This window comes from Lepisma saccharinum, chromosome 16 (assembly GCF_977018435.1).
Source record: "Lepisma saccharinum chromosome 16, izLepSacc3.1, whole genome shotgun sequence".
In the NCBI taxonomy this organism is placed as follows: Eukaryota; Metazoa; Arthropoda; class Insecta; order Zygentoma; family Lepismatidae; genus Lepisma; species Lepisma saccharinum.
In genome coordinates this window covers 49,526,287-49,546,307 of record NC_139244.1, presented here as the reverse complement: position 1 = coordinate 49,546,307, position 20,021 = coordinate 49,526,287, and positions in this window count along the sequence as shown.

Genomic DNA, 20,021 nt, shown 5'->3' with positions numbered 1-20,021 from the left:
TAGGGCAGGGGAGGGATTGATCCAGACAACAAAGGATGTCTGGAATGCGGAGCAATGGTCAAATCTCTGAAGCTATGCGTCGCTTGTAGAACTGGTTTCCGCCGCCAATTAATATTCCGCTCAGGTTTGCCTTCAAGGCACAGGACGCTTTAGCGCAGGTTTTTTTTATCTGTACTATGAAGAAGGGAGAGCTATTAGAGACGGGGCCTACAGTTTTCACCATTTGCTTTTATCACGGGGTAACGAACCTAGGACCCTTTGATTATTGATTTAGGTAGTAAATGTATGTTACTGTGTGCTATTTACCTTAATTTTGAGTTTATTTTTTACCAAACTTTGACTTTATGTCAAACATTTTCACAGCTTATCCTTATTTTTACAAAAATAACACTATTTGTACTATTCAGGCAACATTTTTTATTAAATTTTGGACTCGCAAAGATATTTTTACAACTTTTTAACTTATTATTTTACAATTTTATGTTAATTTTTTACCAAAATAACACTATTTGTACTATTCAGGCAACACTTTTATTAAATTTTGGACTCAAAGACATTTTTTCAACTTTTAACTTATTATTTTACAACTTTAAGTTAATTTTTTACCAAAATAACACTATTTGTACTATTCAAGCAACATTTTTTATTAAATTTTGGACTCACAAAGACATTTTTTCAACTTTTAACTTATTATTTTACAACTTTATGTTAATTTTTACCAAAATAACACTATTTGTACTATTCAGGCAACATTTTTTATTAAATTTTGTATTTACAAAGAGATTTTTTCAACTTTTAATTTATTATTTACAAGTTTATGCCTATTTTTTTACTCAAATAACACAATTCTATCTGTTCAGGAAAGACTTTTAGTTACATTTTCGACACACAAAGTGTGTGTTCTCAACTTCTATCTGTTTATTTCACAAGTTTAGGCTTATTATTACCAAAATAACACAATTCAATCTGTTCAGGATAGACTTTTAGTTATATTTTCGACACACAGAGTGTGTGATCTCAATTTCTATCTGTTTATTTCACAAGTTTAGGCTTATTATTACCAAAATAATACAATTCAATCTGTTCAGGAAAGACTTTTAGTCGCATTTTCGACACACAGAGTGTGTGATCTCAACTTATATCTGCTTATTTCACAAGTTTAGGCTTATTATTACCAAAATAATACAATTCAATCTGTTCAGGAAAAACTTTTAGTCGCATTTTCGACACACAAAGTGTGTGTTCTCAACTTCTATCTGTTTATTTCACAAGTTTAGGCTTATTATTACTCAAATAACACAATTCTATCTGTTCAGGAAAGATTTTTAGTTACACTTTCGACACACAAAGTGTGTGTTCTCAACTTTTATTTGTTTATTTTACAAGTTTAGCCTAATATTTACTCAAATGACACTATTTATATTATTCAGGCACCATTTTTATTACATTTTGGACTCTCAAAGACACACACACACACACACACAGAGAGAGAGAGAGAGAGAGAGAGAGAGAGAGAGAGAGAGAGAGAGAGATATTTTCCAAGTTTACAGGATTATTCTCTAGTTTACTCAAATAACACAATTTAGATGTCTTTTGAATTATATTTTGGATGCAAAGTATGTTTTGACAAGTTCTACCCTTTTATTTTACAAGTTTAGGCTTATTATTACTCAAATAACACAATTTAATCCAGTCAGGAAGGATTTGTTATTATATTTTGGATGCACAAAGAGAGGTTTTCAACTTTTTTATTGATTTTTGCAGGGTATGTATTAATTTTTATTTATTTTGTTTTGTATCATATATACATTTACAAATTTTTAACTTAGAGTTTAGTATTTATTTAATTTTTTCAAAAACACTAAAAAAGAAGTACTTTTAGCTAAAATGTAAGCCACAGAATATATTATTATTATTATTATTATTATTAGGGTTTACTGATTTCCACTATGCTATTATTGGTTCTGTATTTCTATATGTATTTATTTAGGGCAGGTTACGCCTGCCACGTAGGAAAGTTTGTTTATTTTAGAGTTTGCTGAGTATTTTGTTACTGCTATACTAGGTAAAAGTTTTCTAAATATACCAGATAGAGCTCTATATACTTTTGTTTTTGCTATTTTGGAGATGATGCGATCAGCACCACTCTCCATCTGCTTTTTATTTTATGTACCCAATATTATTTTGAGACTTAGTGAATTCTAGAGCCTATTTATGCAGGAGAGAGGAGAGAGGACTTGAAAATTTTGATCTCAGACAACCCACAACTATTTGTCAGAGTATTTTAAAGGATATTTTATACTTATTATGTGCCACTAGAATATCAAAGCTTGTTTAATTTTTATGTCTGTAACGCATTTATTGTATTTCTAGCTAAGGCTTACTGGATAAAGTACACGAAATGTTTATCATTTCAACTATTTGCTTTTATACGAGGCCAATTTTTTAGTGTAACGAAAATTATGATGTGTCTATGAGGTCTGAAACCCCTTTACCGAGGGTCCATATTTGGACGCTTACTAATATTGTTTTTTCCCCTTACATATAACAATTTGAAAATATAATTACAATACGAAGTTAACAGACGGCTTAGGGGCCTAGGTCCACTTTCCAAACATTTTTACTATTCTAGAAGAATTATTTAGCTTTATAGCCTTTTTCAAGGTATTTTTGAAGTATTACTGGCTTCTTTGGGTGCATCAACACTTGGGTTATTTCCATTTGGTTTATTACACGAGGTTTATTTGTTACTCTAAGATCAATATATGTCTCCGAGGACTAAAATACATTTATTGAAGCTAAAAGCTTAGGCTGTAACTAGGGACTTAGCATGTATATCGACAATTTATAGGACAACACGAACCTTACAAAGGATTATAGGTGACGTACGACCACACGCCAGAGCTTTGTTAATCTGCAAGAAGCAGTTGCAACTAATGCTATGAGGATATAATGTTAATTTTTCATTGTTTCACAAGGAGGCTATTTTTTACACAACCAATATTTGCTTTTTCAAGTAACTACATGTACCAGAAGCACACATGCCAACACTAACTAGATTTTGATTTATACTATCTCAGGTGCTAAATGTATCAAGAACACTGATTGTATATATTTTTGAGAATCCAACTATATCAGGATTTTTCTATGTAAGTATATTTTTATTGACTGGCTTATTTAACAGATCAAACAGAAAGACGGCAAAATTCACTAAATGTAGGTGATTGCATGAAAATAACTAGATCAAGGGGTGACCAACAGTGAGCTGAATGTATATATAGAGGGTTGCGCTCTATTATTCTCACCTTCGCTGGATTGGCGAAGGAACGCACTTGTGGGCGGTAGAACCTGAACGGGCTCCACCATGGCATCGGAGACTCGAAGCAGATGATTTGGAGGATGAACCCAAGTAGGGTCATAGGCGCTACGACCAATTTGGTCATTGCTTTTTATATGAGGAACCAATTTGGCCCACTCCCAAAATTAACTTAGATTGCTTATAACTTATGAAATTTGAAGTCTGCACAAGATCCGATGACAAAATCTAAAATTGTAACAACCCTGCCAGGGACTTGAACCCTGGACAGATAGGTTAAAAGCCTAGCGCTATACAAACTAAGCTACCTGCATTTTTAAAAAAGTTAGTTATGTTAAGAAATATATTGAAACACCTGAGAACACTCTTGGTCTGGTTCGACAGAGAAGGAGACAACATTTCCAAATTTTTACAGACTGGGTGTATTTTTCCACTATAGAGGCCTTCACTATATGTAATTCGAAACGCTAAAGTTCAGCTAGCTTCCAAAATTGAGGTAAAAATTGTGTTTGGCGAGATTAACAAGTTACAATTATATCCAGTTACGGACAAATAAAGCTAAAAGTCTAAGATTTGCTGTACTAGCCAAGTTTTAGTAACATTTTCTTCACTTTAGTACAAATATCAAAGAAATAGGTATATTTTATTTATAATTTGACAAAATGTACTAGTATTTAATTCACAAAGTTAGGTAAAAAACAGTATCTTTTTAAAATATTGTTACTGCCTTCAAATTTTATGTTATTTAGCCACTAACAACTGGTTTACACTGCTTGGCATTCTTTAAATAGGAAAAGAAGAAATTATTTGTTTAGTATTTTTACTACTTTATATTTATTTAAGAAAACAATTCTACACTTTAACTTAATTTTAACAAATTGTTACTAATTTATATATCAAAGTTATGTTATTTAGAGTGCATAAAGGCGTATAAAGTTAATATTTGTACTTATCAGTTCAACTAACAATTATATTTTACACACAAAAGATACAGTTAAATTACTTGAATCAGAGAATAATATTTTACAGTAATTGATTCATTCAGCACTAGTCAGTACTTTTATGCATCAGAAAGTTTTTTTAATTTTCTATTACGCATGCTATTTTGGGCTATTCTTAAAATGTATTTCTAGGGCAAACTGGTTTAATTTTCTGCTTATAATGCAAAGTTGACAGTTTTCGCACAATGCATTGTACATTTGTTATATTCTCTACGTACAATCCAAATATTATGCTTATTTAATGTATAACTAACTAACTCTCTACCCTTCTTAAACCCGAAGTTTCATGGCTGCAGCAACACATGCCTCTCATCTGTCCCTGTCCTGAGCAAGATCTATATAGTCCTTTCCTTCCCCACCAATTTCCTTTAGGTCCATCTCTACATTATCCCTCCATCTTTGTTTTGGTCTTCCTATTGATCTTTTACCATCAGGTTTCCCAACAAGAATCCTGTATACTCTTCTTTCCTCTCCCATTCGTACCACATGATCTACACACCTAAGTTTTCTTGATTTAATCATTCTAATAATATCTGGACATGAATACAAATTATGTACTTCTAATTTATGTAACCTTCTCCACTCATTTGTCTCCTCATCTGTTTTAGGCCCAAATATTTTCCTAAGGATCTTATTTTCAAATAGTCTCAATTTATGTTCCTTTTTCAATCTAAGGGACCAGGTTTATTTACTGTATTTAACTTTTATTTTTTGTAATTAACAAAAATTAAAAGCTTATACTGTAGTTATTATATCTTTTTCTATCAGCTTATTTTGAAATTAATATTATTAGTTATAGTCTTTGATTTATAACTATATTGCTTTTTTATCAATTTATCTAAGAGTACACGCAGACAAACACATGTGTACACACGTTTATGTAAATAGATATGCCTTTTTTCAATATTTTAGTATGAATATTGCACTTTAGCTATTTAAGCAAGGGTAGGAAAGGTAGGATTTCTGAGAATTTGTTGCAGGATTTTGTTGTCCAAGTATAGATGAGAACTGAGCTGGGAGACTGTTTCGAACATTTTCATGAGAGTTTGCATGTGAACTGTATGCAAATTGAGCACTATTGACTGTGCATGCTTCTAAGTTTGCTGTTATTTCACATCAACTTTGTGAGACTGTAGACACTTTTCCTATTTCAAGTAGTTTTTATTGATTGTATTTGTATATGTTTTGGGGACTTAGCAGTTTTATGTTATGAGGCAGTTTGTTGTAGAATATTTTTACCGGATTGTTTTGAGATATTGAGTGTCTGCTGTTTTACTTGTAATTATTTTCCTTCTTGTGTTGTGTTGTGTATTTGACTATATTTTGTCCAAGTTCGTAGTATTTAGAATAATTGTTATTGACTTGTAGATGTAGGGAGTAATAATCCTTTGCAAGATGCTCTATACTTTAGTCTGAACATTATTCTTAGTGTTCACTTTTGAAGCCTTAGTATTCTGGTAGTATTATTAATGTAGAGGTAAATTAGGCTGAAATGTAGGCATTTTTCTGATAAATTATACTCACTTAGTTGTTTCAGCAGGTAGAAGTTGCATGATGGTTTACTGCTGATTATGTTAATTTGCTCTCCTTATGTACTACGTATGATGTAGCTTACTTGAGTAATTGGATGTTATTCAATTAGTTATTAGCCAGTTGCATGATTCTAATGGGTTCTATTTGGTTCTGTTGCAGGACCGGAACCCTTTTTTCTCACACAATTTAAATTCGGTACAAGTTGCGTATTGTTTCGTTGAAAAGGGGTTCCGGGACCGAATTTAAATTGATCCTGGAAAATGGTTCCTAGACCATATTTAAATTCATCCAGAAGAAAAGGTTCCTGGACCATATTTAAATTCATCCAGAAGAAAAGGTTCCTAGACCATATTTAAATTCATCCAGAAGAAAAGGTTCCTGGACCATATTTAAATTCATCCAGAAGAAAAGGTTCCTGGACCATATTTAAATTCATCCAGAAGAAAAGGTTCCTAGACCATATTTAAATTCATCCAGAAGAAAAGGTTCCTGGACCATATTTAAATTCATCCAGAAGAAAATGTTCCTGGACCATATTTAAATTCATCCAGAAGAAAAGGTTCCTGGACCATATTTAAATTCATCCAGAAGAAAAGGTTCCTGGACCATATTTAAATTCATCCAGAAGAAAAGGTTCCTGGACCATATTTAAATTCATCCAGAAGAAAAGGTTCCTGGACCATATTTAAATTCATCCAGAAGAAAAGGTTCCTGGACCATATTTAAATTCATCCAGAAGAAAAGGTTCCTGGACCATATTTAAATTCATCCAGAAGAAAAGGTTCCTGGACCAACGACAACGATGGTTCAGCGATAACGGTGACTGTTTCGTGTCCGGTGTTTATATGTTATTTAAGTGATTCTAGTGCAATCTGTGAGTTTATATAATTGCTTGCGAAGAACAGTAAGTACGCATGAGCACTTATTTATAAAAATAATTACAAATATTTGGCTTATATACAGTAGTAGATGTATTTTCTAGTTGGTGAATGATAATGTAAACAAACGGGATTGGACTCAGAATTGCCAACTCAATTTGGATTTTGTTGGCTCTAACCGCAGTGTTGCTAGGTCACCAAGTGTGATAAATTATTTTCTAACCGGATACTGACTCAACACCGATAAGATGGGGGTTTGTGGAAAATGTTCCAAAACGGTGGTGCGACAGGATATGTTTCAAAAGATTCAGTGTAAGACCTGCAACAATATTTATCACAGCGCCTGTGTGAATTTAAAAGAGGATGACATTAAATTTATGCGTTCTATGGAACAATCATGGATCTGCGATGTGTGTGTAAAATCTCGCCGAGGTAGTATTGGTGATGGAACACCCGTGGTTTCTGATGATCATCATCCTACCCATGATGAGATGTATCGTCTTTTGTTAGATATAAAGGAGGAAATAAATGTAATAAGGAGAAGTAATAAAACGGTGGAGGATGAGATTGGGAAATCACTGAATTTAGCTCATGAAAAATTAGACGAGAACGCCAATCTATTAAAGTGTCAAAGCGTTGAATTGAAGAAATGTATGGAGGTAATAGATGATTTAAGAAGCGATAATGCCAGATTACAGAAGAAAATAGGAACTTTAGAATTACAGTTGGATGAACTGGACCAGTATGGTAGAAGGAACACTTTGGAAATACATGGGGTCCCAACTAGTGAAAACGAAAATGTAGTAAATATTGTTAAGAATGTAGGTCAGGCTTTGGATGTAAAACTTGAAGACAACATGATTGATTGTTGTCATAGATTGAAATCATCAAATCAAAATGTACCTGGTATAATAATTAAATTTGTAAAGAGGGACGTCAGAGATGAAGTTCTTCGTAGACGTAAAGTAAAAAGGACGTTACACTGTAGGGACCTCGGTCTGAATCAGGGGGGGCCTGTATATATTAACTGTAATTTAACACCGCTAAGGAGGAATGTATTCAATGAGGCTAGAAAACTTAAAAATGAAAGAAATTATGCTTTTCTTTGGATTGACTGGGCAGGCAATATAAAACTTAGAAAAGCAGCTAATGACTCTCGGGTACATATACTTAAGTCAGTGCATGATGTTCGTGCTCTTGTTTAGAATGGCGAGTCATACAAATTTGTCATTTTATTATCAAAATGTTTGTGGCTTAAATACTAAACTAACGGATATGTATCTGAGCGTGTTAGCGAACAATTATGACATAATTGCCATAACTGAAACTTGGCTTACGGCTAATGTAACGGTCTCTGAATTTAGCGATAATAGGTATGTAATTTTTCGTCAGGATAGAATGGATAAAAGGGGTGGAGGTGCTTTAATAGCTGTAAAAAGTAATTATTATGTAAGAAACATAGACGTTAATATTGAAAATGTTGAGATTGTATGCATTAAGATTGGGCTTGAAATTTACTCTTTCATTGTAATTTGTGTATACTTCCCGCCAAAGTCAAATGTTATAGCTTATCAAACATTTTATGCATTTGTAGAAGATATGTTTAATATATGTAGCTGTAAAATTATAATAATTGGAGACTTGAATATTCCGTCTATTATTGAGTCGACTCATGATTTGACACAGGGGAATCAAATTGAAATGGAATTGCATAATTTTGTGTCTCTGACTGGTCTTGTTAGCATAAATAACATTAAAAATATCAATAATAGAACGCTTGATCTAGTATTAACGAACGTAGATAATTTACCGGAAGTTCGAATGTGTACGGATCCTCTTGTGAAGATTGATAGACATCAATCTCTCGACATCGAAATTAATGAAGGTATGATCGATGCGTGTCACAGGCTCAAAAAACATCCAGGTCAAAGTGCGTCCAATATTATTGTTAAATTTGTAAGAAGAACTGATAAAGATAAATTTGTGCAAAGGAGAAAGGTTAAACGTAATCTAAACTGTAAAGATATTGGTCTCACCATAGGGGGGCCTATTTATGTAAATCAAAATCTCACAATGCAAAGGAAAATCGCCTTCAGCGATGCACGGAAAGTTAAATGGGAAAAAGGTTACGAATATCTGTGGATTGATTGGTCTGGTAATGTTAAGTTGAGAAAGAGAGCTAATGATTTGGTGGTCCATATATTAAATTCAATAAATGATGTCATCAACTTGAAATAAAGGTATGGCCGAAACCGACAACTATTTTTCAGATACTAGTGAACTATCCGTCTACTACCAGAATGTTAGAGGGTTAAATACAAAATTACACAAATTATACTCTAGTATATCCCTCGAAAATTATGATATAATTATACTAACAGAAACTTGGTTAAATGTGGGTGTATACGATGGCGAGCTCATAGATAACCGATACAATGTTTATCGCCAAGATCGGGTCCATAAGGGAGGGGGTGGTGTCTTGGTTGCTGTAGCAAACAAATATTCTGTTGAGCAATTTAAAATCACTATAGAATATGTAGAAATAGTATGTATCAAATTTATATTTGAACATACAAGCTACTTCATTATATCAGTATATTTTCCACCAAAATCACCAATTAAGAAGTATCAGGATTTTTTTGAATTTGTTGAGGAGATTGCTAACCGGCATAGTTTTAAAGTAATTATTGTTGGTGATTTTAATATTACCACGATAATAGATGATCAATATAATTTATTGGAAGGTGGACCTATTAGTATTTCTCTTGCTAATTTTTTATCAATGGGAAATTTTAAATCTGTCAATCATGTTAAAAATAAAAATGGGAAAACCCTTGATTTACTATTGACAAATATAAGTGATAGCATGAATCTTACTAGAAATTTACACCCGTTGCTTGAGGAAGACCACCACCACCCGTCACTACATATTCAGGTCTTTTTAAACAAAAAGGTTACTAGTGTTAAATCAAATCCAGTTACTGTATACAATTATGCAAGGGCTGACTTCTACAATATGTACAAACACTTGGAAAATGAAAAATGGGACAATTTAGCTACTTACAAGAATCCCAATGAAGCCTTAGACTATTTTTACAAGGTAATTAATGGTGTGATAGACATATATGTGCCGAAAATATCAATATGTAAAAAACGTTCTTACCCATGTTGGTTTACATCTGATATAATAAGAAACTTAAAAGAAAAAGAAACATACAGAAGAAAGATGAAATATTCAGACTACTATCAAACTAAATTTGCTGAATTACGTAGAAAACTAAAAAGAATGATAAATATAGCATATAAAACATATGTATCAGAAATAGAGAACAATTTAATAAGCAACATTAAACCATTTTGGAATTTTATAAGAAATAAGAAAAAAACGAATAGGAAACTAGCCTATATGATGTATAAGGGTAATAGATTGGAAACGAACGTATTAATTACTAATGGTTTTGCTGATTATTTTCAAACAGTGTATGCTTCAAATCCTTCAACATATAACATTATTGAACCCTCTGACATGATAGTATCTCAGTCGCTGGTGGTAGATTCAATCACCGACGCAGAATGCAATGAAGCCATAAAAAAACTGAAATCAACCAAATCCAGTGGTCCTGATCAATTGCCAACATATATATTCAAAGGTTGTGCCGAATTATTATGCACCCCTTTGTGTTATATTTATAATATTGTTTTAAAAACTCAAATTTTTCCTGATCTTTGGAAAATCAGTAAAATTTGTCCTGTTCTAAAAAAGGGAGACCCATGCGAAATTACAAATTACCGACCCATTTCTCTAATCTCAGCTCCTTCAAAAATATTTGAATACATACTATATAACAGGATATTCAACCATGTTAAACCTTATATATCAATAGATCAACATGGATTTTGTCCTGGAAAGTCTACTTCAACTAATTTGGTCAATTTCACACAGAGTATATCCGATTCCCTTGATGATAGGAATTCTGTTGATGCAATATATATGGACTTCGCCAAAGCCTTTGATACTCTTGACCACGATGTATTGTTAAGTAAATTGTCTAAGTTTGGTCTCTCTCATAACTTTCTTACGTTAATATCTTCTTACCTATGCAATCGAATGCAATTTGTAACATACAATCAAGCTAAGTCATACACTTACAAAGTTTGTTCTGGTGTACCGCAAGGCTCCAATCTTGGACCATTATTCTTTCTATTATACATCAATGATCTACCCACAATTTTTAAATACTCAAAATGCTTACTTTTTGCTGATGACTTAAAATTGTATAAAGTAATGAAAGATTCAAATGATGCACATAAGTTACAAAAAGACTTGGAAAATGCACAAAGATGGAGCATAGAAAATAAATTAAACTTTAATGTCACAAAATGTTTTGCAATAACTTTTTCCAGGCAAATCAGACCTAATATTTATCAGTATACAATGAACAACCGTGCATTACAAAGAGTAAATCAGATAAATGACTTAGGAGTTACATTAAATAATAAATTATCTTTTGGAACACACATTGATCAGATTTGTAATGATGCTTACAGAACGTTAGGGTTTCTAATTAGAAGTTCACAAGACATGCATAATGAAAGAGCTCTGACAAGCCTTTTTAATTGCCTTGTTCGAACCAAATTAGAATACGCAAGTGTAGTCTGGTCACCTCACACTCAATGTAATAGCAAAAAAATAGAAATAATTCAGAAGAAATTTGTGCGTTACTTATATTACAAAAAACACAAAAGATCATCTTATCAGGATCAGGTATCATATAAACAATTACTCAGAGAATTCAATGTTACACCTCTGTACGAAAGGAGAGTAGTATCTCATCAATTATTTTTATATAAGTTAGTCAACGGGCTGGTTGACAGTCCAAGTCTCCTCCAAACATTAAAATTTAATGCTAAGAAGGACATGTTGCGGTTCAGGCAGCCTTTTTATTACAGTAAATCCAACTCAACAGAACACCAGAATTCCCCCATTCTAAGACTATGTATTAAACATAATGAAATAGTCAGAAACGGTGGAGACTTGGATTTTGCTATGCCATTCATACAATTCCTGTCTGTCCTTCGAAGAGGATCATGAATCATGAATAAATAATAAATAATTATAGATGTTTTCTGTGTATATGGGTATGTTTATAAATACAATTTGCTTGTATGTGTGTATATTTGTTTATATATGAGTATTTGCATGTGCATAGTTATAAATTCCTCAGTCTGTATATAGATATGTACCTTGTTCTACCTCAGTGAATATCACTTTTGGATTTATGTTCTCTAGAATACCTATGCTGGTGTCTTTTTTTTTTATGAAACCATTATTGTAGTTTTGCTCTCCTTTTTCTTCTATTGTTATTGTATTGTATTGTATTGTTGGAATTATAATTTTTTAATTGTTTAAAATATGTATATATGTAAGCCTATTGTAATTGGAGCGAAAGCTCTGTTATAGGTGTAATAAATAAATAAATAAATAAATAAATAAATATTTAAATTCATCCAGAAGAAAAGGTTCCTGGACCATATTTAAATTCATCCAGAAGAAAAGGTTCCTGGACCATATTTAAATTCATCCAGAAGAAAAGGTTCCTGGACCATATTTAAATTCATCCAGAAGAAAAGGTTCCTGGACCATATTTAAATTCATCCAGAAGAAAAGGTTCCTGGACCATATTTAAATTCATCCAGAAGAAAAGGTTCCTGGACCATATTTAAATTGATCTGGTAAAAAGGTTCCTGCACCGAATTGAAATACTTTACAGTCCAGAACCCATTTACGCTTGCTGATTTTCTCTCCTGGACCGAAATTGAATTTATTTAAAATCCCTGCAGGTAACACGTTGTTGCATTCTCCAACCCTCCATTGCAACTGACTGTATGAAATGGCGTCCTCTCCTCTACCGTTGCCCTTCCCACCAACCACGAAAGATTATCGCCCCGGCGCAATATTCATTTTATGTGATTTTATCAACTGTCGTTTTTTATGTTGATTCAACACATGTGTATTGCATATGTAATGTTGTGTAAATTAGTATACCTAGGTAATAGTGCTGTTAACTGCAGACACCTGTTGGATTTATTAATTATGTGTGTAAAACTGTAATTAGTATGTTCTTTGTTGCTTTCACCGTGCTGTGTAAATCTAGTATGAGAGTCCTCCTAAGAGAAAAAGGGGGGTCAACGATTGCAATTAGCAAAGTCGCGAGATGTGACTAGAATTTTTGGTTTTGCCCCTATGTAAATTTTTCAAGTCGCCACTTTTGGAAAGTAGACCTTGAGTTTGAAATGAATTTTAAGAACACTTTTATGCACTGTGTAAAAAGGGATGAAAACCACTATGTGTTCCCACCGGTCGAAATTGGAAAGATAGCAAAGTATGGTAAGATAGGTGAAATGGTTCAAGTATAGAACTTACAGAAACAGAAGGAGCAATATTTTCTAAACATTCCTAATCATTTTCCATTATTTTTTACACAAAATTAATTAGGCATTAAAATCTTATATATTTAACTACTTCACTTCTTCGACATGGCATTGTCCATCTTATGTAAAAATCAAAAGAGGGGAATTTGAGACTCAGTTTGTTTAAAATGAAGTGTTTTACAAACTACTACGGGATTGAAATAAACTGCAAATGCTATTAATATAGTCGTTGTTGTTATAATTGTTTAACACTACCCAATTTAAAAGTAATGTTTATGTCTTTCTCACATAGATATTTTTCTCTTTATTGAGGTACAGTTGGGAGACTCTTTTTTTTTTTAATGTTCTCATTGGTGGTGCAAATGAAACGAAAGAAAATAGAACCTATTCCTAAAATGCGTTTCACTTTCGTATAAATGGGAAGTGAGTGAGTATACAAAATGCCCCACTCACTTGCTTCCTCTATTACACTAAATCATCATTCATCATCATTATGACGACTAAGCCAAGGTATAAAAGATCACCATAAGATAACTGAAATTAATTTAAGAACAAAAAACAACCCACACACTTCTAACTATTTACAGCATATCAGATAACAAAGATATTTCTGAATTTCAAAGTTTTGCTCATTACTGGTAGAGTTAACATTTTGATACTGTTTCAATACTGTAATTTATTTCACATTAACTATATTGATACATGCTTCTAATTTCAATTAGCACATGCATAGCAGTCTTCGAATTCTCCTAATAAAGCTTGGTTTATCGTCTTCCACTGGTTCTTCGTCATCTATAAGTTCTATGCCAGGCTGTTCATCCTTTTCAACATATTCATTCTTCATTCCATGCGGCTGATTCGATACTAGTGTCTTCATTGTATAATGAATTCCATCGCTGTGGCCATCTTCTATCTGCATTGTCTGCTTCCTATCGATTGACTGTTTCTTCACTTCGGAAGACATGTCGTCCAGCTGAGCTTCTTCGATCTTGGTTATAAGCGGTTGATTCGATACTAGTGTGTTAATTGCATAATGAATTCCATCGCTGTGGCCATCTTCTATCTGCATTGTCTGCTTCCTATCGATTGACTGTGTCTTCACTTCGGAAGACATGTCGTCCAGCTGAGCTTCTCCAATCTTGGTTATAAGCGGCTGATTCAATACTAGTGTCTTAATTACATAATGAATTCCATCGCTGTGGCCATCTTCTATCTGCATTGTCTGCTTCCTATCCATTGACTGTGTCTTCACTTCGGAAGACATGTCATCAATCTGAGCGTCTTCAATCCTCATTGTCTGCTTCTCATCCGAAGATTTTGGCTTCACCTTTGAAAGTTTTCGATCCGCATACGCCTTCTTCGTTGGCAACATTAGTTTGTATTTGATGTTGATATACCTGTTTAATGGCATATACTCCGCTTCTGCTTCCTCAAGAAGCTTTTTGACTGTTCTAAGAAGAATTTCCTTTTCTTTAACTTTGTCCGAGACGGACTTCTTGAATTTCGACACCACGTCCTTCATAACGTTGCGGTACTGATCTCGCGCCTCGTAAATTATTCGGAGGTTTTCGCCTGGCGTTGTATCCGGGACTTCACCAACCTTCTCGACGGTGTCCTCCAAAGTTCTGAGGGTCTCCATGGTACAGACGTAGAAATCCCAAAGATCATCTTCGGAAATATGTTCAGTCTCTTCTGCCTTCTCTCGCTTTTCTCCTTCCGCGGTGTATTCGTTACGATGCCGCAAGCCTCTGCGTACCTCTACAAAGCTTCGCGCGCGTTCAGAAATGTCCCTCTGACGTTCGAGTCTAGAGAAATTCCACCGGAGCCCTTTGTCGTCTGGAAGATCTGACCACCTCACATCTTTGGTGTTTTGTTCGATCTTTGTCCCAATCATGCGATACTGGCCTTCGACGGTCTTTGCAAAAATGTTCACCGTATCTTTGATGCTGTCAGTCTCCTGGATCAGTTCCGCCATCGTTTCCCTCATCTTCTTCAGACTCGGCTCCTTACTTCGGTGTTCAGTGTGATACTTCTCCATCAGATCCCACATCTCCTGCATCAGTTCCTTCGCCCTTTCCTTTATCTTCTTCACTCTCGGCTCGTTACCGTTACTACAGTAATCAGTAGGCAACGTCTGCAACAGATCAAATATTACTTTCTCCATACCTTTTATGTTACGCTTCTTCTCTTTCAAGCTTTGTATGTAAGTGCTCAGGTAGTCATATTCGAAGAAAAATTTCTCTCGTTTTGTGAAGTCCGTTTGGGTAGACTCGTACATGTACTTTGGAATGGGGATACCTTCTTCTCTTCTGTGGACTTCTTGTCCTTCTTCCGTTATTCCATCCCATATTTCTGTACGTTTCAGTCCATCGTCTGCCTGACTTCTGTCCTCCGGTTCTCTATCAAGGTCTTTTACCATGCATTTTTCTACCATTTCAAACTCTTTCATTTCACGATGTTTATTGTCACCGTTTTCCTGCCATTCTCTCGAATTGCAACTCAAGTCACTCTTCTGTTGTTCTCTGAAGGGAAACTTCAAGGAATAAATATATTCTCCAACGTAACTTCTGATTCTGCTCCAGAACGACATTAAATACGATCCTACAGTGTATATCATTTCTCCTTGTTTTTCTGTCGAAACTCTTAAATCCAGTTCCTGCGGATGTTTGCAGAATTTCCTTTCGCCATCTTTCTGCGAATTAGAATCAAGTATGTCCTTTGAAGCTGCCTGCCTAGCAAGGAAATGAAGAATCGTTCCATTCTGACCGCTAACTTCACTTTTCATACTAAGAACTTGCTCAGAACACTCAGAAAATACCATTACCAGCACTCCAACATATCTAACTTCATGCGTACGGCATCCTAACACAATTTCTGCCATGCGCCAATGTGTAAACCTGTATAAACTCAAACTGTGAAATCTGTTATCCAACTCCGCGAGATTTAGACGTTTCACCACTTCTTCATTTCGTCCAAACGTTTTCTGACTAACTACGAACTTCTTATTGACATCAAAAATTTTCATCGGTTGCTTAAACTCAGCACTTGAAATTTCAAGAAGTCTGTGGCATACTTCTTGCTCTGTCCACATGGTAAGTTCCTGTTTCTCGGCGATAATTATACCACTATGCGAGAGATAATACTCCGCCGCAACTTCTACAATAGCCAAATAGTGAATCCTGTACAGCTGAAGGCTATACGAAGATTCATACGCCTCGAGGAATATCATCCTGCGCACTGCTCTTCGTACGAGGGATCGAGGGGTTGTTCTCATCGCTTCCTGCATCGCAGGGCTTAGCAGTCGGCCCCTGATCATAGCTCGCAAGAGACCTGGGGCCTGCCTGCGTTCTGTCACCTGGCGCTGCATAATTAACTCCTTTTATTCCACTTTGAGAATGGCGAAAACCTTAAATCGAACCGTACTTGATCACAATCTAAAGCTTTCTGCGTTTTCACGCAACATTTCAACAATGGATATATTGTAACTTCCATGCCGCATTGTTAGTAATGTTGCCTGGTGCATCAACAAGAATGCTTTAAATGAAATAAGTGTCTGTGAAGGATGATCCCGTTCTTCCTCTTGTCGAGTTGCAGAGTTTCGTGTCCTTCTCGTTCGATTGGAGTCTCTGATCATTTCATTCCTACCCTCTTATTTTGTGATTAGATTAAACAAACATCATGCATAACTTATCTATATGGATCTCTCCCAATTGTGTGTCTGAATAAAGCCTCAGAACAGGATTCAATCTCGTACATTGAAGAAAAAAACGTTTAAGACAATAAAATGAGACTACGAAAGTTGTAACGTTGTCATCAGAAAACTTGAAATAATTCTAAAATCACATTCGATTCCTATCAAACAAAAATTTGACAGCAATTTCAATTTTTAACCAAATATGGCATGTTTTTTTAAAGTAAATGAAACTCCAAGATGATACACAAGAAGAGAAAATCTGTCCACATTAAACATTATTTTAACAGACATGGAGGTTTCATATTATTATTTTGATACGCTAAGGTTCGGCTTAGGCCTTCCAACACATGTGCTCTAATTCCATGATCCTTAATGCAACGTACTTGAAAGCTTCTTTCTAGTGAATAAATTATTTGCAATTCAATCAGAGTAGTGGTATTTATGATATTATAAACCCGAGAAAGTATGAACCCCGCTCAAGCAGATTTGCTATACTTAAAACAAGCTCAACATGGCCATATGAGCTTTTTGCTCAAGTGTGGAACTCTTGCCTAATCCAAGATTTTTGTAAAAATGCCCTCATGGATTCCATGAGAAAGTATGACCCCCTCAGATTGATGAGGCTACACTTATAAAAGGTACTTCTGAGAGATTGTTGTCCATAATCCTGTCAAAAATATGTTTTCTTGATATTGTTTTGACTATACCTAAAACTAGGCCAAAAATGCTCATATAAGCCATCCACACCCACCCATACCCACCTACACCAACCCACACACACATATTTACTTCCGATCCAGACGGTCCGGGTGATCCAGCTCCGCCATTTTTGTAGTAAGAGTAGATGGAAAATGGCGGAGCTGGATCACCCGGGCGAGTCGTAGTTTTTTATGTTGTATATTTTAAGGTACCTTCACGATAAAAAAATTTTGCATTACATATCAGCTAGTATTGTGGGAGTGGCTGAAAAGTGTGTGTATGTTGTTGCAGTGCTCCTCATATTTTTTTTAAAAAAAAACACAAAAATATAGCAGATTTGTATAAATTAAATTTGTTTGATTTAATATACAGAATTTTTTTATTATTCATATCAAACATATTCACACACACACCTACACCCACCCACACCCACCCACACATATTTACTTCCGGTTTACTTCCGGTCCACTTCCGGTTTACTTCCGGTCCACTTCCGGTCCACTTCCGGTTTGAGTTCAATTGGCCACCAGGCTCAACTTATATATCTAATATTAAAATAATGTAATTATTCTAGAATTGCTCCGTGACTCTCTCATTTCTTACATCATAAACATATGATTTTTCACCTATGAGAATGACACTACATATGGTGTCATCGGGTAAAGCCTCGTGGAATTCACAGATAATTTTAATGTTTGTCCTGTCATTCACCACAACTTGTTTTCTTTTTGAAGTGTTGATTACAAACATGGGTCTATGTGTTTTGAATTCATCTGGAGTGTAATACATATCCGTATTGCCTGTAGTGACTCTTTTGAAAGCCGAAAAAGCCTCATATAATTTGAGAAAATCATCCTTGGACATGTCTAAATTATAATTTTCTCTAGGAAATACCTCATTTCTGCCATTTTTAAGATATATGTTCTTGATGTTGCAGCTATCAAATTTACTTGAATTTTTTTCCTGATTATTGTGTCTTCCAGTCTGAAACAGTACCACCACAAAATCAGGCATGTCATATTGTATGCTGGAGAATGAATTTGTAGCATCAAACTCATAATAAGTGCCAGTTGCGGGCTTCTGTACACATTGATATGTATAAAATTGCAGAGGAACCTGTGGATTTTTTAGGATATCAGCTTTGTATTTAAGAGCATAACTGGCTTCATATTCAACAACCGGGATTCTTAGCTCCATAGTCTGAATAATGCACTTGCCCTCATCAGGTAGGGTATTGGGCAGAGCTTCTCCTGTAGGGTTTATCGCACTGTACCTCATCAAAGCATTGTTATCATTTGCAGCTCTTCTAAATGTAATTCTTAACCCACCCTTCCACATGATATCTTTGTAATCCGAGAAGAATCCTGGCAACAAGCGCATAGGGAACAGCACTGTGTGGCTCTTGGATAATATCTTATCACCAGCCTCAAATCCACCTATTTTGTAGTAAGAAGCCTCGGTTTTGGATAATTTTAATGTGGCCAAAGCTGTGGAGGTAATACCGGGATAATCCACTCTGTTTATAACAACACCATGCTTTCTGATCTCAATTTCAGAGAACAGATGCGGCACAAAATTGTCCACCAATCTTATGTTTGAATTTGCCTGATAATCTGTTCCATCGAGCTTTACAACATCAAATTTGATGTATAGATCTGCTCTGTGGGGGTGTATAAAGCCGTCCCCTACATCAAGATCAACCTCGATTTCTGTGTTGGGTTGATTTAAATTTGCAAATGTCCTCCTGTTTGGAGGGAATGATTGTAGCTCATAACTCTCAATATTTTCCATTGTATGTATTTTTATTTAAATGTTAATCTCTATGATTGCAGTTGTTGTGGCTCCAGCAAAATCAACTAATTCTTCTTTTTCATTAGTGACCATCAATTCAATGTAATCTATTCTATTATGGCACACAGGAAAATATAATGTTGGGGATGGATTGTAGATGATGGGCTCCATAAATTCGGAATTAGGTTTGAATGTTGCAATGATGCCAGTTTGTTTGTGAGTGCCTATGCCATTTGATTTGGTGATCATACCCTCAGCTACATTACAGTGAATATTCAGAGTCTCTATGGCTAAGAATTTAGGTATATTAATAGCAGTGTGTTTGATGGCCGCTTCAAGTTTCGTGTTGTTCTCAAATCCTAACAGCTCTCCTATAGTACCCAGATCCACTGTTTCTGTGGCAGACACAATCTCTACTCTGTGAGTGACAGAATTTTGACTTAACACTACACCTCTGGGTAATTGAGCATTTAGAGTGGATAGATTATACTGCCCTGGAGTGATGACAATTTTTTGATCCCCTACTGCAATTGTGTTGTTGTGGTGTGTAATATTAGGTATCAAGTACATGCCGTAAAATGCTCTGAGAGCTATTGTTTTGGGATACACTATGTCATCATGCAATTTGAGTTTCAATATTGAATTTTGGCTGGTGAGATGGAATACCCCCATGATGT